Raw genomic sequence first — 25,614 nt, forward strand, 5'->3', positions numbered from 1 at the left:
GGATCTTTCTTTCTTTCTTTCCTTAAGAAAGACACAATGCTCTTGCCCCAAGCCTGGAGCCATTGATTCAAGCGATAATAGGAGGTATTGTGCCGAGAACAGCTTCTTGTGTGATCGCAGAATGTTCTCTTTGGCAGGTAAAAAGAATATTGACAAAAGAGATTCAAATAGTCCTGTTGCCATTCCCCCCACCCACAACGGCTTCTGAGGAAAAAGAGGAAATTGGCTTTGAAAGTAGCATAAATACCCATCACCCATGGTCCCAAATATTGATTCTATGTGGTGATTTTCGTTGCAAGCACATAGTAGGTCTAAATAGAAGTTCATTGGAACCAAATTGCCCGTGAGCATCCTGGTTGCTTTTTAAAAAGTTCAATCTCAAGTGAGCGACTTCAGTTCTCTGGGTCACAATTCCCCTGTGTAGAGTGGAGTGGGTAATATTGTCTGTCGCAAAACAGTGATCATGTCCAAATAAACCTGTTGCAAGACAAAACGCAAAATCAGTGTGCCTGACCTCGCAGACCTTTCTCAGCAACATGTGCTGTGGTGTAGCTAGTTCCCCGTGTGACTGTGGAGATGGCCGCAACTGCAGTTCCTGCTTCTGCCCGGTGTCCCAATAGCTAGGCTGTGAAAGAGCTTCCCTCAAACATCAAGCCAAGATGTCTGATTACATGTGTGTTTCTTTTGTCATTATGAAGCCTTAGAAGGAGCAGGGACATCCACCGTTGGGTAGGGACTTTGTCGGTTGGCATCGGGGATCCCATGGGTGATTCGGGGTCAGATTGATGCCTGGCCCAGGTATAGCCTCTAACTCTGCTGCCGCAATGGCAGGCTGTCAGTGGGAAAGTGAAGGGAAATGCCTCGGATAGAGGGGGTCACTCTGGGAGGCTGCTCCTGATGGTCTGAGCTACAAAAGGCATTTCCTCAGTGTTTACACAAGTAATGGAAGCCTAGCGATACTTGGCAGAGTACCAGCGTGTGCATGTGGAAATCAGAAGACAACTTCTGGGAGTCATTTCTTTCCTTCCAACATGAGGGCCCTAGGGAGAGAACTCAGACTGTCAGGCATGGCAGTGAGCTCTTTTCCCTGTGGAATCCTCTTGCTAGCCCGTGAGTACCTATTGAAGGCCAGCTTAGGTGTGTCTGACTGGGCAGCCGCACTGCTGTGGTCATTTCTGTAGATTCATTTCTTTCTGCAAGGCTGTGACCTGGGTGCTTCTGGGAAAATCACTTCCATCCCAAGTTAGCAAGCTTGGCTCAGAGGTGCCAGGGTGTGCTGTAAGCGAGAGATGGCAGCCGTCTATATACTAATTAGGCTTCCAACTGGTGCCTGCTTAACCTGGGAGGGGCCTCGAGTTCTCATTATGTCCCCTGACCTACTCATTAGCGCCCCAAGTCCAAGGTCTCATGCATTTGCAGATCTTCAGAAAAGCAATGACGACTCTGTGGGAACGAGGGAGCCTTTCTGCCCTCTTCCCAGAGTGGGAAAGTGGTTTCCAAGAGAAATATTTGCCTCTTGGCTAGTTAGATGTAGATCTAAAATGAGACTACATGCTGACTCACCTCAGAGTCTCTAGTCGGAAACTCGAAGTGATACTTTAAATGTCCCTAATGTCATCTGAGGAGTGCAAGTTTAGGAACTCTTGTCCTAGACAAGTTTTATAAGTCCTGTTTCCTCTCCCAGCATTGGTGTCCTGACCCATTGCTGGTCAGTGCTGGTCAATGCTGGTCAGTGCTGGTCAGTGCTGGTCACTACTGGTCAATCCAGTGAGCATCTAGCAATACACACAACCCCCCAACTGCCTCAATTCTTTGCCCTCTGCATCCTCCCTCCCTTCTCCAGGCAACTGAGCTATCATCAGAGAGACTCTTCCCCTTTCATCCCTGAGAAGACTGCTTCTCCTTTCTTTCTCTGTGAGAGACTCACAAAAGCCTCTAAACTCTAGAGTCTAAAGGTTTGTCCCTACTCACTGCTCATCCATTTTTCCATTATCAGTTGAACTTGGAACACAAAGATGAAGAGAAGGTGCAGATAAAGATGTTGCGGGGAGGGGCACCAGCATCTTCCACATCTCACGCCTGGCTTTGCCTCCTAGCTGGACTCCAGAATAAGTCATGTCTCCACTCCTTTCTCTACAATGGGCAAGGCTTAAACTAGACGAGCTTTTTAGAGCCTTCTAGCCAGAACGACTTTGGCTTGCAAAGAAGAGCTGGTGCTGAGAACCTTAGTGAGCTTAAGTTGTTAGTGGCTGAATACGATGAGTTCTGAAGACAGAATACACACCATGCATCAGATGGATAGGAAGTCTTTTTGTGTGACCAGGAGGGATGAGTGCATGAGCGCGTATAATAACAGACACTCCCCAAGTCCTATATCTCTCATGCCCCATACCTTGACTATCCAGCCTCTTGGGCACAACAAATAGGACATTTCAGCAATTCCAGCCAATAAAGCTTGGGGAGGCCAGCCAGGCCAGAAAGCTCTCCGAAGTCACCTGATCTGTCAGGGCCAGAAGCTCTTGATGCAGCTCCCTAGCTGCTGGACACCCGGCTGGTACTTGTCTGGCTTCTCCTCTTCAGGCAGTCGTGTTCCACAGGCCCTAGGAGGGAGGATGGCTCTTCCACACAGCCTCCTCTAAGGACTGGCGCCCTACAGACCCGCTCACTCCTAAATTGTTCCTGTGTTCTCTTAGTAAGCACGCTCTTCATCTGTCTCCACCAACTTAGAAGACCACAGTGCCTTTTGTAAAAGTATTTTTAACAACACAAGAAACACACACATACACTGTTATTACTAAGAAGTCAAAATAAAAGAAACAAATGTTTCCCTTGGTCCAAACACCCGCTGGCTTACTAGAGAACACTTCCCCTGCCCAAGAAATACACTCTATCACTCTCTGAGGTTGTTTTTTCCCACCATAACATTTGCACTTTCATCTTCCCTTTTGTATTTTCACTTTTGTGGAGCTGTTTACCCAGATAACATACTTTGAAGATGCCCCTTTCACTTAGCAGCACACCTTAGAGACTTCATGGTCTTGTTATGTGTGTCATCTGTGTACACATCCATGTTCTGGACTTAGGACAGCATAGGTGCTGGCTATTCTATCAGCTGTCTTGAACAGCAGGCAGGGAGGTACTGGCTATTCAGGAATTTCTGTGTGACTTATTCATTAAGACAGGCTCTCCCTACTTAGCCCAGGCTAATCCCGAACACTCTATGTAGTTGATGCTGATCTCAAACTTGAGATCTCCTAGTTCATCCTCCAAAGAAACAGAATTAAGGCCTGAGCCACTGAGTCTGGCTTGATTGCTCCTCTTGGGAGATCCGTCGAAAACTTCCTGTGCTATAGGGATTCCACAGAGAATACTTTTGCACACATCTTTTCCTGTATGTACCATGTCTAAATATTTCCTTAGAGCATGCACTCAGAAGTAGAATTGCAGCGTTGATGGACACGCACATTTTCTATTTTCATAGATACTGCTAGTCTTCCTTTCGAATTGCTTGTTGTCTGGCTTCTGAGACCTCAGTGTACCCCGCCCTTGTCTAGGGCCATTGTTATTCACCTTCACTTCCCAATCCGGTGAGCAGGAAGGTGGGTCTGACTCTTGATGATTTTCATTTCCCTGATTACTGGGGAAGTGGAGCGTGTTTTCATGGTTATTAGCCGTTTCGAGGTGAATGTTCACTGCTTAGTAAAGGTACTGACAAGAGGAGAAGAGTAGTGTGTGTCTGTGCAGGTTGTTCCACGAAGTCCCAGTGCTGAGCTAGTTTGTGGGTACAGATGGGGTACAGTTGGGGGGGTTAGTTATAATGCATGGAATGATACAGCGTTCCCAGTAAGAGAGACAAGGTTGGGCCTTGCACCCTGGGTATTTCCTTCACTATCCTACAACTCAGTGGCCGTGTGTAGAGAGGATTGGCCCTCCTTTTGGATTCAGTTTGTTTCACTTATTTACTGTTGCCTAACAAGGTATCCGGGACATAGTGACAAACACAACAGCTCCCTGTTGGTCAGTGTGTCAGCACCCTGCAGTGGGGACAGCTCAACTGCCAATGGGCAACTCTATGAGCTGTCTTCCAGGCTGAGACATTCGAGAAAGAGTGTTATTTCGCATGTTTGGAGCATGGGCTGGGATGCCTGGGCCAGCTGAGGCCTCCAGTAATTCTCCACCTGACTCAGCTCATGCTTTCTCAGAACATGGAAGTCTCAGGGCAGTGACCCTTCTTACATAGCAGCTAGATCCCTTAGAACACAAAGTGAAGTGTATTAGGTCTTCCTGATGTTCAAGCAGAAATCCCACCATGCCTCATGTCACTCTCAGGACCAGTAGAGGGGAAGCAGATTCCATTTTTGGGGGGAAGCGGTTGGGAGGCACTTTTGCAAAAAAAGCCTATGGGGGCTGGAGCTGTAGTCTACATACAGTGGAAATCCCTCCACAAGCAATGGAGCAAAAGAAGAGTGTATTATAAGAATGTGGGTATCTTAGAGAACCATAGGCCAGGAAATGCAGCCATGGAAAGGTCTGGGATAGGAAGATCCATCAGTTGCCCAGTTTGCATCTCACTGGGCCTCTCTTGGTCTTCCTCCTTCTCTCCTTGTTTGATAACAGAAACATTTGGGAGAGCAAAATCTTGAACTGCATTCTGGGAAGTATGTTGAGGGGGGCAGAGACAGAGACAAGGACAGAAACAAAGATAGAGAAAGATAGAGAGACAGACAGACAGACAGACAGACACATGGTTCCCAGAACACTCCAAATACCCAGTATGCTTCCCATAAACCCCACCTGTCTTAGTGGTTCCGCTGCCTCCCAGCGGCATGGTTTGCTGATTTGCTTTTCCAAGAATTCAATGAGTTTGCCCCAGAGAAACACCTTAACTCTCAAACTCTCAACCACTGCAAGTTTTTCTGAATCTAAATTCCAACCCCAGATGGATGCAGGCCTGGACCCAGATGGACCCAGTTGTTCTCCTAGAGAAGAAAAAGAGGCTCAGAGATGTGGAAGGTCTTGCCTAAAGCCCTGCACAGCTGGGGAAGAGAGCCCAGTCTCAAGCTGAGGTGCTCATCAGACTCCAGAGCCAACTTTCTCTCTAGGCTTCCCTAGAGCAGTGACAGGCTCTGCCTTTCTGCCCCAGCTGCTGTCCAGTGCTGATCTGCAGATGCCTTGTCCTGACAAACAGCTTCTTCTACCCAGTGCTGGGAGAAGCAGCGTCATCTCACCTGTGGACTGCGGGTGCACCTGGGAAGATTCCAGCTACCGTCAAGGGCCTCCGTGATGCCCGCTGACTTTCTGTCTCGGAGCTGAGCTCGAGTCGCAGCACATGATGCGAAACTGGGGGTTGTAAGACCTGATATGGAACCAAGCAGGCAGGAACACTTACTTCTGTGCCCCACGATGTGGAACATCGGCCTCACCGTGGCTCTAATACACCCAGTTACACTTGACAGGGCTATGCTGAGTGGCTGGGATGGGTATACCCTGGACTGTCTTTCCATGGGATCCCAGACCTTTTCTCTTCTAAAAGGGCCTTGGGTGACGTCAGCTACAGCCTTGGGTATCCTCTTCCCTCAGTTATACCTAAGAACATCCTCACTCTGTAGGGCTATATTTCTATGACACCATCTTGGAGGGCAGGCCTGCGGACAGGTTTTACCTTTAGTTAGATGCCTTTATTTTGGAGCCAGGGAAGCATGGTCTGGCAGATCACCCAATGCACCATTTATTCATCGCTGATTCTTTGTGGTAGGTCTGCCCTGCTCAGATGCTGTCATAGCACAGAGACCAGAAGCTGTGAAACTCACTGCTGTCCTAGACCGAGGCTTTGCTGTGGGAGGCAGGCAATAAGCAAGACGAGTCAGTCGAGTACACAATGAGTCATTAAAGGCAGGTGCTGCTGGGTGAAAGGATCCAAGGAAGCGAGGTTAGAGTCTGAGGATGTTGTGCTGAAATGTCCTGGCGAAAAGCAACAGGAGAGAATGGGTTTACTTTATTTTATAATTCCATGCCATCATTATGGGGAAGTCAGTGTAAGGAGCTTGAAGCAGCTAATCTCATCATTTCCATAGTCAAGAGCAGCGCAGAACGAGCTCATACACACTCACTTGCTTGTTTGTCTGTGCTCAGATCAGTTTCTCTATTCTAACACAGTCCAGGACCCCTTTCCCAGGGAACAGTGCTGCTTATAGTGGGCTGGATCTTCTCACATCAATTAACTTAATCAAGACCATACCCCACAGACATGCCCTCATGTAAATGCAATGTAGATCTTATTAAGACTACTTTCTCAGGTGATTACAGATTGCATCAGTTTGACAATTAAAGCTAGCTATTACATATTGGATGGTGCAATTTCAGAATTTTAGAGGGGAAGAAGGCCTTTCTTTCTTGAAGGAGACATTCAAGCAAAGATTAACAAATCTTTGTGATAAAGTAAAATGAGGTGTGAAAATGAGATTCTCTGGGGAGAAGCCTGCCAGGGAGTGGGCTCCAAGGGTCCAAGGGCGTGGGTCAAAACAATGTATATCACGTTCAGGCAGAGAGAGACAGAGAGACAGAGACAGAGACAGACAGAGAGACAGACAGACAGGAAGAGGAGGAGGAGGAGAAAAGGCAGAAGATGGAGGAATAAAGAAACGAGGCCTTAAGGGCCACTATAAGAGCACTGGCTTTTATATTGAGTTGTGGCAACTTAAGAGGAGGAAGTTAACATTGTTATATTACTATTATTAACAAAGAAAACTGTATAGGGAACAACCATGAGATGAAGTTATTACTAGTAACTTTCAATCTTTCTGGTTACTAAGCACTTGCAATTCTATAGCCACCTCTTGAGTTGGTACCTTATTCTCATGAGGATGGTTTAGTAACTTTTACAAGGTCACACAGCTATAGAGTAATTGTGGCAATTTGAATGGAAAATCTCCTCCATAGACTCTGGTGTTTAATACTTGGTCCCCAGTTGGTAGTGCTGTTCAGTGAGCTTACAAAGCCTCTAGAAGAAGCACATCACTGGGCACTGGTGTGTGTGTGTGTGTGTGTGTGTGTGTGTGTGTGTGTGTGTGTGTGTATTAAGAATTCATAGCCTCACCCTGCTTTTTTCTGTGATTTCTCTGCCTCCTGACTGAAGACTGCCTTCATGCTCCTGCCACCATGCTGTTCTTCCCTGCCTTGCTGGACTCTGTTTCTCTGGAACAGTAAGCCAAAATAAACCCTTTCTTCACAAGGTTTCCTATGGCCATGATATTTTACCACAGCAACAGAAAAATAATGAATAGTGTGATGGTTTATACATTCTTAGCCCAGGGAGTGGCACCATAAGCAGGTGTGGCCTTGTTGGAGTAGCTGTGTCACTGTGAGTGTGGGCTTTAAGACTCTCATTCTAGCTGCTTAGAAGCCAGTCTTCCACTAGCAGCCTTCAGATGAGGATGCAGAACTCTGAGCTCTGCCTGCACCATGCCTGCCTGCCATGTTCCCACCTTGATGATAATGGGCTGAACCTCTGAACCTGTAAGCCAGCCCCAATTAAATGTCCTTTCTAAGATTTAACTTGGTCATGGTGTTTGCTCACAGCAGTAAAACCCTAACTAAGACAAATAGTCATAAAACAAGAATTTGAATAGGAATTCAGCTAGTCTGAATTCTAAGATTGTACTCTAGACCTCCTCTTATGCTATCTTGAATTACTGAATAAGTATTCTCAGTATTCTCATTTAGTCAAAGATATGACAGTATACTGCATGGCCTAGCTTCACTCAGAGATGAGTGCTATACATCTATCCATTTATCCATACTACCTAGTCATCCACCTACCCATCCACTTTTCTCCTAACTATCTAACCACCCATTCACCCATCTTCCTTGTACCCTTCTAATAGTCTTTCATATATCCACCCACCCAACTACCCACACATCCCTCTATTCATGTACCTAAATATCTCCCATGCATCTACCCATTTACCCTTCCATCCATTTTTTTTCCCAGAAATATCAGAAGAGGGCATCAGATCTCATTACAGATGGTTGTGAGCCACCATGTGGTTGCTGAGATTTGAACTCAGGACCTCTGGAAGAGCAGTCAGTTCTCTTAACCGCTGAGCCATCTCTCCAGCCCTTCCATCCACCTACCAAGACACCCACTCTTCATTCCTTCCCTCGTGTCTCTCAGCAACCCATTCACCCACATTCAGCGTTCATGGAGGCCTGCACACTCAGCTATGCAGAGTAAAATATTCAGCTGATTCTGACATTCCTTTCCATTTCTTTCCCATGGCAACAGAAGCCAGAGCAGCCTCTGATTCCAAAGCTCTGCTCTGTCCAGCCCTGCAACTTCTCTGGGCCTCAGTGTCTGTGCTGTCTCTTAGCTTAGTAGCTGCCAGTCTCCTCTGAAGTACCTGGCTCATAAGTTGTCTTGCTGCTTGTAAGTGGGAAAGGTTCCAGCCTCTTGGAAGCTTAGAAAGGAGGTGGCCATCTGTAGTGGTGAATTGTTAATCTGCTCTGAGCTCCTGGCAGGTGATCTCACCTCTTGACACCCGCCAGAGTGCCCTGGATTCTAGAATGAGAAGACATGTACATGCAGCCTTTATATTTTGCTATGCCTTGACTAGCTCAATGATTGGGCACTTTTAAACCTCCCTGAGGCTAGCACACACTCCCCTCTGATATTCCTGAGTTATGTTTTCTAAATCTGTCTTTTATCTTTGCTGCCCTGTTTCCTTCTGGGCAGCCCTCCCATGGGGCCACTTTCCCTTTGCACCGCCATTGGATCATTTCTCTCCTGCAGCTCTTGAACCTGATCTCTCTGCTTCTACATCATGGTGATTCTGTTCCTTCTGTCCTCTGCAGTTTTTGCCTGGGAATCCTAAAAGTCCTGCCTCTTTCACCCATTGGCTATTGGCTCTTTATTGATTAATCAAAAACCAATTGGGGACACAGATCCTCAGCATCTGGACATGCAGATTCACATGTGATTTTGGGAGCCAAATTGAGACAAAGCATTAGAACCAATCCCCAACAGCCATTTATGTTCAATGAAGAACTCTTGTCCTGCCTTTTGTGTGGGGAACATACTCCTCTTTCTTGCTTAGGGTCCTTGTTTGTGTGACCCTAGATGGGAACTGAGGCCAATACATAAAATTCAGTCCTGGTGAGGAGTCTCCTCAACATTCACTACTTTTTCCCCTCCTGGAGGAAGTTGAGCCTAGCCCGGGCCCATGTGAATGCTGTTTAACTATGCCTGAAAGGGGCAAAATTTATTCCTGGGCCCTCATCTCAGGCCAAACAAGCCCAAGGAAGCTGGCTCTGGGGCAGGAGGTGTTTGCCATGTTCTTTGGGTTCTACTCAATTTTTTTTTAAAGATTTATTTTATTTATATACGTACACTGGAGCTGTCTTCAGACACACCAGAAGAGGGCATCGGATCTCATTACAGATGGTTGTGAGCCACCATGTGGTTGCTGGGAATTGAACTCAGGACCTGTGGAAGAGTAGTCAGTGCTCTTAACCACTGAGCCATCTCTCCAGCCCAGGGTTCTACTCAATCTTGACACTGCCCTCTGCCCCTTCCCTACTGCTCTCCTGGGTGATAGACTGAGGAAGACTTTGGACAAAAGGAGAAGAAAGAACAAGAGAATACCAAGGAGATGCAAAAGCCAGGCACCAAGGGTTACCTTGGAGTGTCTAAGGCTCATGCTTGTTTTACTGTAGTGCTGGCCCTGAACAACACACAAGGCAAGTATTCTACCACTGAACTACATCCCAACCTCTCTTCTACGTTTTGAATTTTGTTACATATTCACACGCAGCTTATTTAAATTTAATATAATTTAAAAATAATTTCAAGTAGTAGAAAAGCTGGCTCTCACTCAGGCTAATCAATCATTATCATTTTGCCATATTTAAAGTATCAATCATTCTCTCTGTGTATCTCACACTCATATACATTTATATGTCATATATTTTACACCTTGGATACTTTAGTGCTTAAAATAGTTTCTAAAATGTGTGTTTGTGTGTGTGTATGTACGTGCGTATGCAATTTTTAGACAGCTGTTGCTATGTAGCCCAAGTTGTCCTTGAACTCTTATGCTCCTGCCTCTGCCTGCAGAGAGCTGTGCTAACAGGCTTGGCAAGGCTGTTTGCGGCAGTGACTGAAGCCAGTAACTGCAACTACAACATCGACATTACCATTGACTCATCTGTGTGTCCTGTATTCAGCAGTTGTCCCAAGAGTGCACTTTCTGTCCGTTTGTCTCTTGTCTGTGGTCATTTAGTTGTCATGCCATTTTAATCAGGGCTGTTGTCACGTGGCATTCTCTGTTCTGCCATGACCAATGTTCTCGTTCAGCTGCAGGGGTTATTCTGGAGAGAGTCCCACCATTTGGAGCGGTCTGGTACTTCCTTGTCACTGGACTGAGCAAGAATATTATAAGGCCGAGCAAGGTGATGGTGGTGGTGCAGGCCTTTAATTCCAGCACTTTAATTCCAAGCAGGTCTCTGTGAGTTCAAGGCCAGTCTAGTCTTCAGAACAAGCTCTAGGGTGGCCAAGGCTATGTAGAGAAATCCTGTCTCGAACACCTCCCCTCCCCAAAAGAAAGACTATTACAAGGCCCATGTACTCTTGAGGGCAAGGGCTTTAGGAAATGGAGGAGGCTCACACACGAGGACTCGGGTTTGCTGTCTAGTATTGGATCCACTCCATACTCATCTACTCATCCATCTATCCAGGATGTGCTTGTTGGCTGGAGGTGTATTCAGTGGCCAAACATTTGCTTAGCATGGAAGATACCCTAAGTTCAATCTGAATCCTGAAAAAAAGAAAAGTATGTGTTGGGCATTGGCTGTGAATCACACAGTGTTGGTAATTCCTGGTACATGTCCGTGAGATATGAGGAAATCAGACACCCCATCCCTCTTTCCCTGGGCCCTCAGAGGATGGCATTATTTGTCAGTGGGATTTTTTATAAGGCAGAGATATTCTTGCATTATTAGGGTGGATCATGTTAGAGACAGAATATAAGACGGCCGGGGTGGGGCATGTAGGGAGGGCAGGGAAAGTCATGTAGAGGTGGCAAAGAGGCTGAGATAATGACCCTGCCAGCTGGTAGGAGGTGGGCATGTGCCTTCTTAAAATAGGCAGAAAGTGATTATTGCCAGCTGAAATCACTTAAATGTTGATCTTCAGAAATGGCCACTTGCTTGGCTTTCCCATGTGCCGTATGATTCTTCAAGGGGCATTACCTTCATATGCTAATGCCGAAATAACCTTCATTACCAGAACCTGAGAAGTGTGGCTGCCACCATCCCCAACGACAGCCTCTGACATGAACCTTGCCCTCCATCGGCTTCTACAGTCCCCACCATGTCTCAGAAAGTTACTCATGATCCAAGAGCAGATAGCAATCCTTTCTGCCATTCCTTCCCAAAAAGGTTTGCTGCCCCCTTTCTAGTCCACCTGAGAAGTGTGTATCAGCCATCGCATTTTAGAGTCCACTCATAGGGTGAGGAGCCCCATGCGTGTGTCAGGTTTATTAAACTACCTGCTTTTTCATGGTTGCTAAGCTTTGTACTGATTTGGATCCTAGATTCAGCCAAAAGGCTTACATCAGCAGTAAGGGTCACAAGAGACCGGAGCCAAGGCCCTGCAGATGCCTTGACTCTGTAGCCTGCCCATTCTGTAAAGTGATCCAGTTTGGTTTGTTCCAGAGCCTCAAGATACTACACGCAGACACCCAGCTCCTCACTACTGATGGGAACAGGGCCCTCTCTCATTGGCTCTGTAGCTTTCAGCAAATCTCTGAATCCCCCCAGTGTTTCTTTACTTTCCATGCCATCAAGGTAACTGGTATCTTGCCTAACTCAGGGAGTTAACAAAAATGAAGTCCTTGGTACTTAGTATGGCCTTTCATGATTGGCAGCTGTGACCGCTACAGCCTACTCTTGTTGGCTAATGAGGCTCTGATAGTCTTTCCCAGTCTGGAAGCTGAGTTTTATTATATCTGATCAAAGTATGGGAGTATCAGGTATGGGAGTCTAGAAAGTTCTATGTCTGCAAGCACATAAGAAGGGGATAAATAGCTCTGTAGCACCCTATCTTAGTAGGCCTAAACCAATACTAGTCTATCCCATGCTGACCTGGGGATCCTAGTGGCCCAGTTTGCCTGGGCACTCACTGTCACTGTAAAGCTAGGGTAAAGATGGTTTGGGCTACTAGGTTGGGAGGTCCCAGAAACTAGAGCATTTGTGTTGGCTGTGTCCTTGCCCTGGGACTACACACCACACACACACACACACACACACACACACACACACACTACTTTTGACTCCATATTTTCATACCTCTGCCAGGACCACTATGGGACACATTGTTGTTGGCAAGGTGTGACCTGTGGTTTCACAGTGGGTTAATCTGTCACTACTAGCCAGCAAGCAGGCAGGCGAGACCAGGGTTCTGCATTCATGCTCCTTGAGGCCCCATTATATCTCCTGGGCTCCTTTTACACATCAGGTAGTGGTGGTGGTGTCCTGTTCATGTGCAGGCCTGGAGAAGAGGGGACATGCCATCCAAGGCCTCTCACAGGTCTTACCGAAAGGATCATTTCAAAAGGGCTCCTAAGAAAAATATTACTAAAGGACAATAAATGTGAGTCTTCGATTACAGTTTCCCTGTTGCCCGGAAGCAGAGCTCAGCTAGAATCTGTGGATATTTTTAGGTTGTATAATGCAGCTCTACCTTGAATTTGCATAGCCATTTTTTCCTATTGAAACCCTGTCATTTCAACCCGTCGAATGCCAGTACATTTTGCTGCGATGCAAATCTGCCAAAATTACCTTCCAATTTCGTAATTGGTAAACTGAGGCTCTGAGAGGTAAATCAGCGGGTCAGGAAAGCTTGAAAGACAGAGGAGTCTCAATAGGCAGGCTCTCCCGGCAGCCTGTATCAGTGGGTGATGGCTGGGGTCTAGTAGATGGCTAATCTTTTTTGCCTCCGCTGCATGGATAAGTTAATGGCTCTGAGAAGAGTGAGCAGGAAGCCTCAGAGCCTGGAGGATGCCCAGGGCAGGGCTGGGCCGCTTTAGCATAACCACAGCACTCACAGTTTTCTGGCAGCTCCTCTGTAGCTTGAGCCATGTAAATTGTTAGATTTGGTTTTAATTTATTTGCTGATGAATATCCCTCTCCAGAGGCCGGGAGGTGGGACAGCAAGTCTCTTTTTAATTATTTGGGGGTATTATTTCTAAAGCCCTTTGAGCCAGGCTGGGACCTGAGGAAGCTTCTGCCTCTCCAGTGAGTACCCAGGTTCCCCTACCCTCGTGTGCCTGGTAAATTACCCAAGGGCCAGGCTGAGCCAAGTGGCTCTCTCCCGCTCTTCCCCTCCTCCTTTTCACCTGCTTCTCTTGCCTCAGATGGGCTGATGGGCCCCTCTGCCTGCAGGCCTGGGTTGGATGGAAATAGGGAGGGGAAGGCCTGATAGTCAGCTGCCCACTGGGGAGCAGTACCCCTGGGAGCACAGCTTTCTAGTCCCCTGCATCAACTTGATAGCATGACCATGTCATCAAAGTGTCTTCAATGGCTCCTAACTTCCCCAGAGTAAGATGATGGGCCTTGCAGGGACACGCAGGGCTGTGAATGAACACATCCTACTCTGCTGCCATTCCCTACCCCCTTCATTCTACTCCCAGGCATTGATCTCCCAGGTGCTATTTCACCTCAGGGCTCTTGCACTAGCCAATGGCCGTCCTCCCAAAGATAACTTCACTTGACACTTCTTGAGCTTATTTTTTTTCTCTCCATCTTCAAAGGTCACTTCACAGAGATACTCTTCAGCCATACTGCCCACTCCTCACACTGCTCTCCTCTGTTCTTATGCATTGTTTCATGGAGGGACAGCTGCTTTGCTGGAAGAGTCCGCTTCCTTCCTGTTCTAGGTCTAGACAGCCCACGGCCACCAGTTGACTAAGAGAAGGCTGTAGAAGCCTTGAGATATGTCCTTTGCTGTGATGTGGTTCTTGTGACACTGAGTAAATTGGTATTCTAATTATGATGAATGACATCATGCTTTGACAGCACCAACTCCATCTTGAACTTCTAACAAAAGCTCCTACTGAGCCAAATGGCTGGCAGGTAGTCAGTCTGATAGCTGGCTGACAGCCACATTGACAACTGTGCATTCATATGTAAATGACACTGTTGGTACCTGGGCCTTTCTTCTGAAGTGGACATCCAAGAGCTCAGATAATACTCTCTATGAGTGTAAATACAAACACCATCAAACTGAGTGTCCACAGTGACCTGAGATCCTGCCCCAGTGAACTTCTTCAGCTGTATCCTTGGCACTGTGGCAACACTCATTCCCATAGGAATCACCTCGAAGGGTGGTCTCTGGGGCCATTTTGACAGTTTCCTTTGTGGGTACAAACTATTACTTTCCTTGCTAGTGCTCTGTTCTCAAGTGACTTTTTACCACCTGTTTTGTCTGATATTTTCACCTATTCCTCCTGTTTTATTTCCGCTTCTTCGGGTTTTGTGAGCAGTGCAATAAACCGGTTCACTTAGAAAGTCTTTGCCTGGCCTGGCTCTCATCCAATTAAGGGGAGAGAGGAGCTGCCTCTCTCAGAGAAAATCATTTTAAGGTGACACTGTTGCTAGATTGGGGAGCAGGCTGTCCCAGTTGGTGCAGTGTGACAGAAGGTTTCAAGGCAGAATATGTGCGTAGCCAATGCCCAGAGCTCCTGAGACCAGGCTGAATAAAGATCGTTTCTCCCATTCCCTTGTCTGTTCAAGGGCAGATCCTCAAAACCTCATCTCTGCTCTGCTTCCAGGAACTGACAAACCCACAGGGCCTGCAGCCACAACGACAGCTTGTCTCACCTCCCACCCCCAATCTACCCTTTGTCTTATTGTATCCCACTTAAGACCTGCCAATTATTTCTTTGGTTTTTGTTTCTATTAAAATAGATGTTTGCCTGGCTTGTTCCTGGCATTCAGTGCCTGCACACAATAGGTCTTCTATAGATAACATTGTTCTGTGACTCACCATTTACCCTTCATGCAGCAGGTATTGCTGTACCATGAGTTTTGCAGGAAGCTCTGGCTGGACTCCAGTTTGGACAGGAGAGAAACAGGAAAGAAGGCTGGTGGGGAGCAGCATCGGGAGAAAACAGAGGACTCTGGGCTGAGAAACAGCTAAGTGGGCAGGGGCCTCAGGTAGGTGATATGCTGAATGTTCCTGAAGCTGTAGAATCTCCCACAAGGGGGGGGGAGGGGTAGTCATGAGTAGATGGCTCATGAACTCTGTGCCCAGGACAGAGAGGCCAGCAAGGTGGACCCCAGGGGCTGCACAATCTTCATCAACAGAAGGACAGACTGACAGGGACCCTGGCTCTGCCTGCAGCATGGGGCCTTGGAATCTGCATCTTTTGTGGTGAACAGGGGAGAGATCCTCTGGGGCTGGGGTGTATATGGGAAAGACTTCTTCTGGGAAGTGTGTGTCCTTACACAGAGCCCTCCAAGGGGCAGGTAGCTTCATTCCTGGGGCCATCAGATCCATTTTGTGGCAAGTTCTTCTTGCTGCAAAAACGGGACAATGTTCAGAAAGGTTGCCACCATGGTACTGGTGGCAACAGCAATTGCAGCTCTCCAAAACAAGGTTCCTACTTCAGAGCTCTGACAGGCCCAGGAATGACGCCATCTGCCCCACTGGGGGCCCTATGCCAGGCCACACACTTCCCAGAAGAAGATTGTTGTGCTATATACACCCCAGCCCCAGGAGAGCTCTCCTCTGCTCATCACTAGAGATGCAGACTTGAGGATCCATGCCGATATCCATGAGACAGAGTCAGGGTCCCTGTCAGTCTGTCCTTCTGTTGATGAAGATTGTGTAAGCCCTGGGATCCACCTTGTTGGCCTCTATGCCCTGGGCACAAAGCACATGGGGCACCTAATTTCACTATCTATCCATTTTCCTTGGCAGCCAGACACAAACAGGATCAAAACCCAGGCTACCACATGCTTACCCAAAGAAGGTCTTTAAGTTCTCTGAGCTCCAGTTTATGCATCTGCAAAATGGAGGGTGTGGTTGATAATCTTGGTTGTCAATTTTACTACATCTGGGATCGACTAAAACCCAAGCAACTGGGCATGCCTGTGAGGTGTTTTCTTTATTGGATCATTTGAAGTGGGAAGAACTATCCTAAATCTGGGCCACAACTTCTGGTGGGAGCCCACATTAAGGATATGAGAGAAGAAGGAAGCTTTTGCTTTTTGCCTGCTTGCTCTCACAGTTACTGGAAAGTTTATCTAGCCTGCTGTTAAGGGATTATTTTTACTAGTATTTATTAGAACCTTCATATTTGGGATTCCAATGAGACTGAAGACTAGCTGAAACATCTAGCCTCATGAACAGGAACAACAACTGAATTATTAGCCTTTCCACTGGGAGACAGCCATCATTGGACGAGCCAGACCACAGCCTGCAAGCCACTGTGGTAAATCCTCAGTCGAGCATGGTGGTGCCTGCCTGTAATCCCAGCACTTGGGAGGCAGAAGCAGGTGGGTCTCTGAGTTTGAGGCCAGCCTGGTCTACTAGAGAGAGTTCTAGGACAGCCAGGGCTACACAGAGAAACCTTGTCTTGAAAAGCCAAAATGAATGAATAAAATAAATAAATAAATCCTCATTTTCACTGTGTGTGTGTGTGTGTGTGTGTGTGTGTGTATGCTTATATATAGTATAGTGGTTTGAATGAGAAAAAAAAACACATAAGCAAATATATTCAGCCAGTGCTTAGTCACCAGGAAATAGGACTGTTTTAAAGTTTTAGAAGGATTAGGAAGTGTGTCCTTGTTGGAGGAAGTGTATCACTGAGAGTGGACTTTGGGATTTCAAAAACCCATGCAAGGTCCAGTGTTTCTTTCTCTGTTGGCTGCCTTAGCTATTGCTCCAATACCGTGTGTTCTGTTGTGTTCCCTGCTGTGATGGTCGTGGGCTACTCTCTGAAACTGTAATTCAGAAAGCCCCTAATTAAATGCTTTCTTTTGTACGTGTTGCTTTGGTCATGGTGTCTCTTTAAAATAATAGAACAGCGACTAAGACATAATCATTCTGCCAGTTCTTTTCCTTTAGAGAACCCTGACTAATATGGGGATTATCTTAATTACTCTACAATCATTTACCGCAGACCTAGTATGTGTCAGACCCTGTGTTTGGCTCTGGGAGCACAACCTCACACAGCAACTATCTATACACTCATGGAGGCCATGCACAAGCCTTCCAAGCAGCTAATCCCTGCCCTATGCTTCCTGAAGTGCCTGTGGTGAGCCCATAGGGGGACCTTGATGGCTTCTCTTTTGCATACCTGTCCCTTGAAACAGGAAAGCTATCACCAAGAGAGGAATGGCTACAGAGAATGCGGTATAATTGTTTGTAGGAAAATAGTGTAACTGGACATAATAATAGTAAGTAAATTATACCACTCTCAGAAAGACAAAACATCATATGTTTTTTGCTCATAAGCTATGCTGGTTAGTTTTTGTTAGCTTGAAACAAATTAGAGTTACCTAGAAAAGGAAACCTCACTTGGGGAATAGCCTCCAATCATATTGGCCTGTGAGTGTATCTCCTGAACATTGTCTTGACTGCTGACTGAGGTCGGAGGGCAGCCCACCATGGGCGGCATCTTCCTAGGCAGGTTGACCTAGGCTGTATAAGAAAGGTAGATGAATATGAGTCTGGAGGCAGCTTTCCTCCAGCCTCTGCTTCTGTCCCTGTTCTCACTTCCCTCAGTAACCGGCTGTGATCAGGACATGCAAGACAAAGGAAGCTTTTCTTCACCAAGTTGCTTTTGGTCAAAATGTTTATCATAGCAACAGAAACTTAACTGAAACATATGAGGTGTCTAGATTTTATACCAGAATGCTGAATTATGTATGAAGGTAGAAATGAAACTGTTTAGGAGAACAAAGAGGACTAATGAGAGGGAAGGCAAAGAAGGGGGACTTTGCACAGTGTATAATAGGCTTGTGTGGTGATGCCTCACACACTGCAGTCAAATGTACAGAGAATCTACACAGTGAAAGAAAACAGAGAGGTTAGAGTCAAGTAAGGAGGCAGAGACCCTGCTCCAAAGGGAGCCAGAAGACGCAAAATGACAGCACCAGGAAGCAGCACAGCTTGAAGGATGATGTCCTACTCCTTTCTACAGTTTGTTTCTGACAAAGCCCAGATTTCCTAGCCTGCCTGCATGTTTTCTTTCCTTGGTAGAGCTTGGGAAACCGAGACCAACAAGTGTCCAGGCCTAACTTACCACCGTATTGATCCCTGGCCTTCCCAACTTTTGCATTATTGCTGGGTCATGGTTCATGACCCAGATGACTGCAGCTGTCCTTTCCCACCCAGAACCTTAAAATGAGAGTCTAGGCACACCCTTGAGTTCAGAAGAGCTGCTTGAGCCTAGAGCCTGGAATAGGAAAAGGAAACTTACCATGCATCCAAAGCTGGTATGTAGATCCACATTAGACATCTCAGTTGCTGAAGTCAGATTCTAGAACCCACGTTTCCTGGCTGCTGACCAATCCTTTACGTGCCTGTGAAGGACTCTGCTTTTCATGCATGCTCCTGGCACAGCTGAAAACAGTGAGCACTGTCTGTAATCCCTTCCTCCCAAGACTTTGGATTCCCTGCGCACCTGCCTGTCCTTCCAAGGATCTGTGTGTGGGTTCGTTGGCTGCCTGGAAGCCAAATGACTGGACTCTCTAACATCCTCTAGAAAGTGGTTTCTCTGCCCTTGCTGCTTGACTGATCTGTGGTTTTGAAGCAAAGCCATGCCTTCTGAAATAAACAACTAAATTCTAGGGGTGAAACTGAACACAGCAGAATCGGCCACTCACATCCCTCTCTGATCCCAAAGTTATTACAAACTAAAAGGTACAACCTTCTTTCCAACACACAGGGAAGTCAGTTCCCAGTCTAACGACAGTGGGTAAAATACAGTTCCCATTAGTAACAGGAGGGGCTGGCTCTGTTTGCAGCACCGAGACTGAGGCTGTCTCAGTGGGTTGATTATGGCAGTGTGAATCATGATAAGGTTTTCCAGACAATGTTCACCCTAGGAGGTCCCTACCAGTCCTGGCCACTGCACTGTTATCTGCCTACCCAGGCTTGGGCCTCTGCTGCCTCAGAGAACCTCTTCTTCCCATTAGGGTGCCCCGCAGAAGGGTGCCTTACCTTCCGGGGCTTCTGGTTCTTCCCTACCCACCCTCTAAGAGGCGTGAGAGTCCTACCCAGCCAGCCAATCTCCACTTCATCCAACCCTGATTCCCCAGTCCCTCTGCATTGTGCCCAGTCTCCGCTGACAGCCTCAGAAGCTAGCAGGTCAGTACACAGCAGTCCTACCCACCTCTTCTGCCTTTGACCACAGACCCCTGACAGGGCTGCCTACCCCCTTCCCAGCCTTCAACACCTCACTTAGCTGGTGGCCCTTAATCCCCACCAGCCAATAGGACTCTCCCAGGCTCTTGCAGTAGGTGGAGTCCTTTCTTTTCTCCAGGGGCAGCCCACTACCACACCATTACAGCCCCATTCCCAACACAGGGTGACTGGACTTTAGACCTCAGAGAGGCTCAGAAGTGATCTTTGGACCAGTTCCTATTGAATACTGGCCTGCAGGGGCCCTCATCTTCATCCCAGGTGGGAAGTGACTCATCTTCTGGATGAATAAATACCTCATGGTAGTAGGGGGATGTCTTTAGGACACAACCTTCCCCAGCCTCTCTAGGTATCCTTGCTACTGAAGGTTTCATTTGGTACTGTCCTTCCTTGCACCCTGCCTAGGAATGATTCTTGAGCTTGGGGCCCCTGTGTCTCTCAGAAACCTGATCCTGGTTCTGGTCAGGGAGTGGCTAGTTGTGAGAAGGCTGCTGGCAGGTGGTCTAGCCTTTACTGCCACCTAGGGAAGGGTTCTGAGTGCATCTTTCCCACTGCCCTTTGCTCAGACTCTGCAGCAGCAGATACGCTGAGTCCCAGGGAGCCTGTGCTTCTCCACTGAGTCAGAGCTCAGTGCCTGTGTGGCCCTTAGTGTTTGTCAACTTGACAAATGCTACAGTCACCTGAGAAAAAGACCCCCTCCATGAAAAAATGTCTCCATCAGACTGACCTATGGGCAAGCCTACAGAGCATTTTCTTGACTAATGATTGACATGGCAGGGTTCAGCCCACTATGGGCTGTACCATCCCTGGGCAGGTGGTCCTGAGTGGTACAAGAAAGCGCCCAAGCGAACCAGGGGAGAAAATGCAATAAGCTGCATTCCTCCATGGCTTCTGCTTCAGTCTCTGGCCCCTGCTTTGAGTTCTGGCACTGACTTCCCTTCATGGTAGACTATAAACTGTGAACTGAAACATACCCTTTCCTCCCCAAGTTGCTTTTGGTCCTGGCGCCTTATTGCAATAATAGTAATCAAACTAAGGCACACTGAGAGCAGACAGTTGTTCCTTACCCGGAGAGGTCCAGCATCACCAGGTACCTGGAGAGGAGATACTCTCCCCTCTTCCTCATTCCTGCTGTCCCCAGAAGACTCTGAAAGCAGATTTCTTGCTGGTCTGTTCTACAAAGGTCATAGCTGGAGAATTTAGTGGCATCTGCATTTTCTAAAACTTACCAGGACGCCCGGTTAGCACATCTGTTAGTTGGACTCTCAGAGTCGGCTGCCTGGATTGTCCTTAGTGATCCCTACGTGCTCCCTCTTTCCTTCTCTTGCCTGCAGGCAGAAGGGGAAGAGGAACACAGCACCATAGATACTACATGCTACACGCACCCTCAGAGGAGCCTGTGTCTACTGGAAAGTGTCAATGACCAGTGCAGACACTGAGATAGGAGCCCAAACCCTCCTGCTTGGTGCTGCCCACCTCCAGATGCTCCACCCACAAGCCATCCTGTATTCCCAACCCTACTGGACTTGTCCCAACTCATGTCTCAGCTATCTCTCCTGCCATCTCCAGACCCAGTGGATGCAGTCTGGGACCATGCAGACAGGGAGTAGGTCCTGATTTCAGAGAGACCTTGCCTGTTGAAGGTGGTTTTTCTTTTCTTGTTGTTTGTTTTTGCCCGAGTGGGCAGGAAAATACACTTCAGGATGTCAAAAAGTTGAGCAAACAAGCCTCTCTCCTAAGAACGCCTGGGTTCTGCTGATGCTCTGCCCTGCACTGCCCTCTCATGGCCATATGGAGTCATTGCAGCCTCACATTGCTGTAGCTTTAAGGCAAGGACCAGGGACCAAATTTGGTTTGTCCTTGACATGAGAAGGAGGACTGCCTTGATGGTGGGAGGATTCCCTTGTTATTGCTCTCTAACCTAAGTCTTAGGGTCACCTCTCTCATAGAATGGAAACATTTAAGGAACACTTGCTTTTAGCAGCAGTAGAGGGGCCCTTTCCCAGGCCATGGCTGTTGGCCTGGTCCTTCTCGTCACTTGCTGTTTCTGTTCAGTGTTCAGAAGTGGAGCATGAGTTAGAGAGGGGAAAGGGAGCTCCGTGTAGTGAGGTAATATGGGTAGGTGGCTGTCCTGGTTAGTTTTATTTTGTTTTTTTGTCAACCTGACACAAGCTCGAGTCATTTGAGAAGAGGGAACCTCAACTGAGAAAATGCCTCCACCAGTTTGGACAAGACTTTAGGGACTTCTTGACTGGTAATTTATGTGGAAGGGCCCTGCCCACTGTGGGTGGTGCCACTCCTGGGAAGGTGGAATAGGATGATGTGAGAAAGCAGGCAGAGCAAGCCAAGAAGTTTCCTCCATGGTTTCTGCTTCATTTCCCGTTTCCAGACTTCTGCCCTATTAACTAAGACAGAAATTGGTACTAGGGTGGGGGCATTGTAACAAACCTGACCATGTGTTTCAGGGAGAATTGTGCTCTCATTTGAACTTTGGGCTGGAAAAGCCTTGAGTGCTCAGAACTCAATGGGCTGTTCTCTAGGCTCGTAGAAGTTACAAATGTGGAGAGCAGGGCAGATGGTGGATGCCTGGCTTGTGTTCAGAGCAAAGCAAAGACCTATGGGAGTCATTGAGTGATACTTTGTATTCAGACCAGTGGCTCTAGTCAGCTTGGGCTGAAGAATTAGCTGTGGTTAATGCTAGCTTACAGGCGATTCCCTAGGGACCCAGGATTCCTCAGGGACCTAGCAATGGCTCATACCTGCTATCATCACCTGCTGCCACTGACAGGTGTGCCAAGCATAAAAGGACTGCCTGCTACCCCCCACCTCTCTGTTCTCAGCGGAGTTTTCTCTCCCTTTCTGTCCTTGGAACCCCTCTGTTGTGTTAGAATCACATCTCTCCTCCAGATAGACCATACCAGACCAATACTATTCCATGTAAGAGAGGTTTATTGTGGAGGAAGGGGGCAAAAGGTGACAAGGAAGACAAAGGGGAAAAGAGAGGGTGGAGCTCAAGAGGGTCTGCCTTTTATTTGGGTTTTAATGTAACCAATCCCTGGTAAAGGTTGGAGGTGAGCCAGGTGGACTCTGGGAATGTATGGTGATTGACATGGCAACAGATGCATGGGTCCCTGTGGCCTTTGCAGCTGCTCTTTCACAGAGGGAAAAGCAGGTCTGGCCCCGACCCTTACTTACATCCTGCCAGGGACTCTGCCTGCTGGCCCTCCCACGTGTATGAACTCTCTCTGTCCAGGACTTTGCTCCTGTGCTCACCCGCGACAGCCACGAGAAAAACAGCTTTCACCCTGTCTTTTCCAGCGTGCTCACACAGCAAGAATAGCATACTCATTACTAGAATAGGGATGCTACTTAGGGCTCTCCCCCTCCCACCCTCCTGCCCACCATGGGGCCAGTCAGCCCAAAGCCAGAATCATTGGTTGGGGGGGAGGTTCCAGCTCCGCTCCACCTGCCTGGGCCCTAGCCCGTGTGAGCCACAGAACCACCCATGTGCCTAGTGCCTCAGCTGCATTCACCCATGCCTGTCCCTTGCCCTGCAAATTAGCCCAAGGCTTGCTGTGCTTAGTGTCACAGGCTTGAATCTGCCGGTCACGGTCCTGTGCACGCACAGTTTTCTTATTCCCTTTCTCTATTTAAAAAACCTGTCAGCATTATTTAAGATTTTCATTCCTATCCTGTTGCGACATACGATCCTTACCAATAATTTACTTCCTGAGGAATGCTGGCGAGTTTGGGAGCAGGCGAGAATACGTGCAGACGAGATCCATCAAACAGATGGATCATATCCAGTTGGATCTGAGGCAGTACCTGACCAAGATCCCCGATGGAATTATAATTCCACACGTGGTATTTTAGCCAGATATAGATCAATAACCTGCCTCCTGGCCAGTCTTCACAGGGCAGCCCTAAAACCAGTGGATTTTGAAAAATTCCAAGGGGTCACCCAGGAAAAACAGGAAAATTCATCCCAATTTTTAGAACGCCTCACAAAGGTTTTATTGCAAAATGCTTTATTGCAAAAGGCTTTATTGCAATCCACTAATCTGGAACCTGAAAACCCAGAAGGTAAACAACTTCTGATGACCCATTTCTTTTCCCAGAGCTACCCCAACATAAAAGACAAACTTAAAAAGCTAGAGAGGGGGCCCCTCTCCACAGGCAGAAGTGTTGATGCTGGCCTTCAAAGTACCATGGAAGGGATGAGAAGGCTCTCAGACAAAAGTACCATATGCTAGCAAAGGCTGTCTGACCAGCCTCAGTCACTGCCCTGGACTCCTGGTCTTCAATAGATTCAGAGACCACCAAGTCCTGCTACAGATGTGGCCAACAAGGTCATTGGGCAAAGGCTTGCCCTAAGTCTGCAAGCCAAGGGGCCATGTCCTAGGTGCCATCAGGAGGGACATTGGGCTGTCGATCGCCCTCATGTTGTGCAGGACAGAGGGATATCATTCTCAGGTAACCCTCCAACCAATCTCTAGCCTCCGGTAGCCATCATGGTATGTGGGTGGCCCATCTCCTTCCTCTTGGACACTGGGACCACTTTCTCAGTCCTGACGGAGTTTTGGGGACCCACTTCTCTCTCCCATTCTCCTATTGTTGGGGTAGGAGGACAACCTTACCTTCCTCACCAGACCCCAACACTTAGTTGCATTTTTAGGAGTGTACCTCTCACCCGTTCCTTCTTGGTAGTGCCAACATGCCCGGTTCCCTTATTGGGAAGGGATCTTCTAGCTAAGTTGGCAGCCTCTATTTCCTTTGTTCCACCCATTCGCCTAAACCCAAGCTCGCCAACAGTCCCTCTGCTCCTTCTAGCCAGTCAACCTACTACCGCTAACATGTTGCTTCCTTTACCAGCTTTGCAGGTAGACCTCCAAGTCTGGGAGATCCAGAACCCCTCTTTGCCAAACAAAGTCTTTCCAAATAGGGACCAGAAACTGCTTTCTCTATCCCTCTTTTTGGCATGGCAAAACACACCCAGGACACGTTCTGTAGGAACGTTAGGCTCTGTAGACTGCAATAGAACCACAACCCTCATACCTCATCTCTGCCACAATGCTCTGCAGTCCAAAACACATCCATTCTTCATGGCACTACCTGTATCATCGCCTACCTGTCAGGGGTCAGGAGTTTACACGTTGGTGCTCCTTTCCCCTGAACTGGGAGTAATCTGGGGAACCAAGCCCCTGCCAATCCCATTTGGCAAGGAGGACCCCAGATTTCCAAAGTAGGGTCTGGCCAGTCTGTATGGGATAAAGGGCCTCCTAGCTGACCTTCAAGATGAGACTTTGACAATTGGGTGAGTATTCCCCCGAAAGTGACTTGCGATCCCCTCCCCCTTCTGGGCTCTTGTAGCTGTTTGAAGAAACTCCCAGGCCTGGGTAGAGATGCTTTCTGATGAGTCCATATGGCCTCCAGGGGGTCTGAGTGATGACTTAGACATCTAGCCTGGCAGAAACTTTTATGTGTTGAGATTATTCTCAGGATGCCAGTATGAATAATTCAATACCTCCCCCCATGGGTAACTCATTGTCTTTGAACTCAACTTCTCTTAGCTATGAGGCACGCAGCAGATGACAGTACAACCCTTGATCCAGTTAACGAACTTTCTCAGAGAGAAAGCAGGCTGGGTTCCTATACCTTTAACCCCTCTGCCTTTATCAAAGAGTTTCAGTACATTACTCAGTCTTATAGCTTGACTTTCCACGCTGTACATATGATGTGCTCTATTTAGATGTAACCAATCAATCCTGTCAGAAGTCTGGTAATTATTAATATATTTAAGTTTATGGCAGACAGAATCTCCCAAAAGCCTTTAACAGTTTGTCCCACAAGGTCTCAGAAGATATGAACACAGCTTCAAGAGTCTGCCTGGATTGTGATATGATAACCACTGAGAAACACAGTGGACAAAACTGGATTCCCTCAGAGTACAATGATTTACCTTAATCAAGGTAAGTCATTTCTCACGGCACACGTATCCATTCCACAGAGAAAAAGCTCTGTCTTCTGGGCTCGAAAGCCAGACTGACTCCACCCAAGTTGCCATGAAGACTACAGAGACCACAGGGAACGGCTGGTCAGCTAGAAGGCTCTGTTATTGTTTAAATACTATAGGACTGATAGATTATAGTTTATTCTTCCCCAGATTTCTGACCATTGACGACTAAGGT

General features: G+C 47.5%; 1 long non-coding RNA gene across 5 annotated transcripts; it reads right to left on the minus strand.

Moving 5' to 3' along the window:
• Window positions 1-106: 106 nt before the first annotated feature.
• Window positions 107-21,055, minus strand: LOC102550746 (uncharacterized). 5 transcript variants are annotated; one of them, XR_010066165.1, is made up of 4 exons: window positions 20,656-21,055; window positions 18,483-18,625; window positions 5,229-5,356; window positions 107-477 (listed from the first exon to the last, which is right to left on the minus strand). It is a non-coding gene; the product is annotated as an uncharacterized LOC102550746 (long non-coding RNA). The 5 variants fall into 5 exon arrangements; XR_005503603.2 differs by lacking the exon at window positions 5,229-5,356 and having other exon boundaries at window positions 20,494-21,055; XR_010066166.1 differs by lacking the exons at window positions 107-477; window positions 5,229-5,356 and adding an exon at window positions 5,363-5,961 and having other exon boundaries at window positions 20,494-21,055.
• Between the last annotated feature and the right edge of the window lie 4,559 nt (window positions 21,056-25,614).

Source organism: Rattus norvegicus, chromosome 4 (assembly GCF_036323735.1).
Source record: "Rattus norvegicus strain BN/NHsdMcwi chromosome 4, GRCr8, whole genome shotgun sequence".
NCBI lineage: Eukaryota > Metazoa > Chordata > Mammalia > Rodentia > Muridae > Rattus > Rattus norvegicus.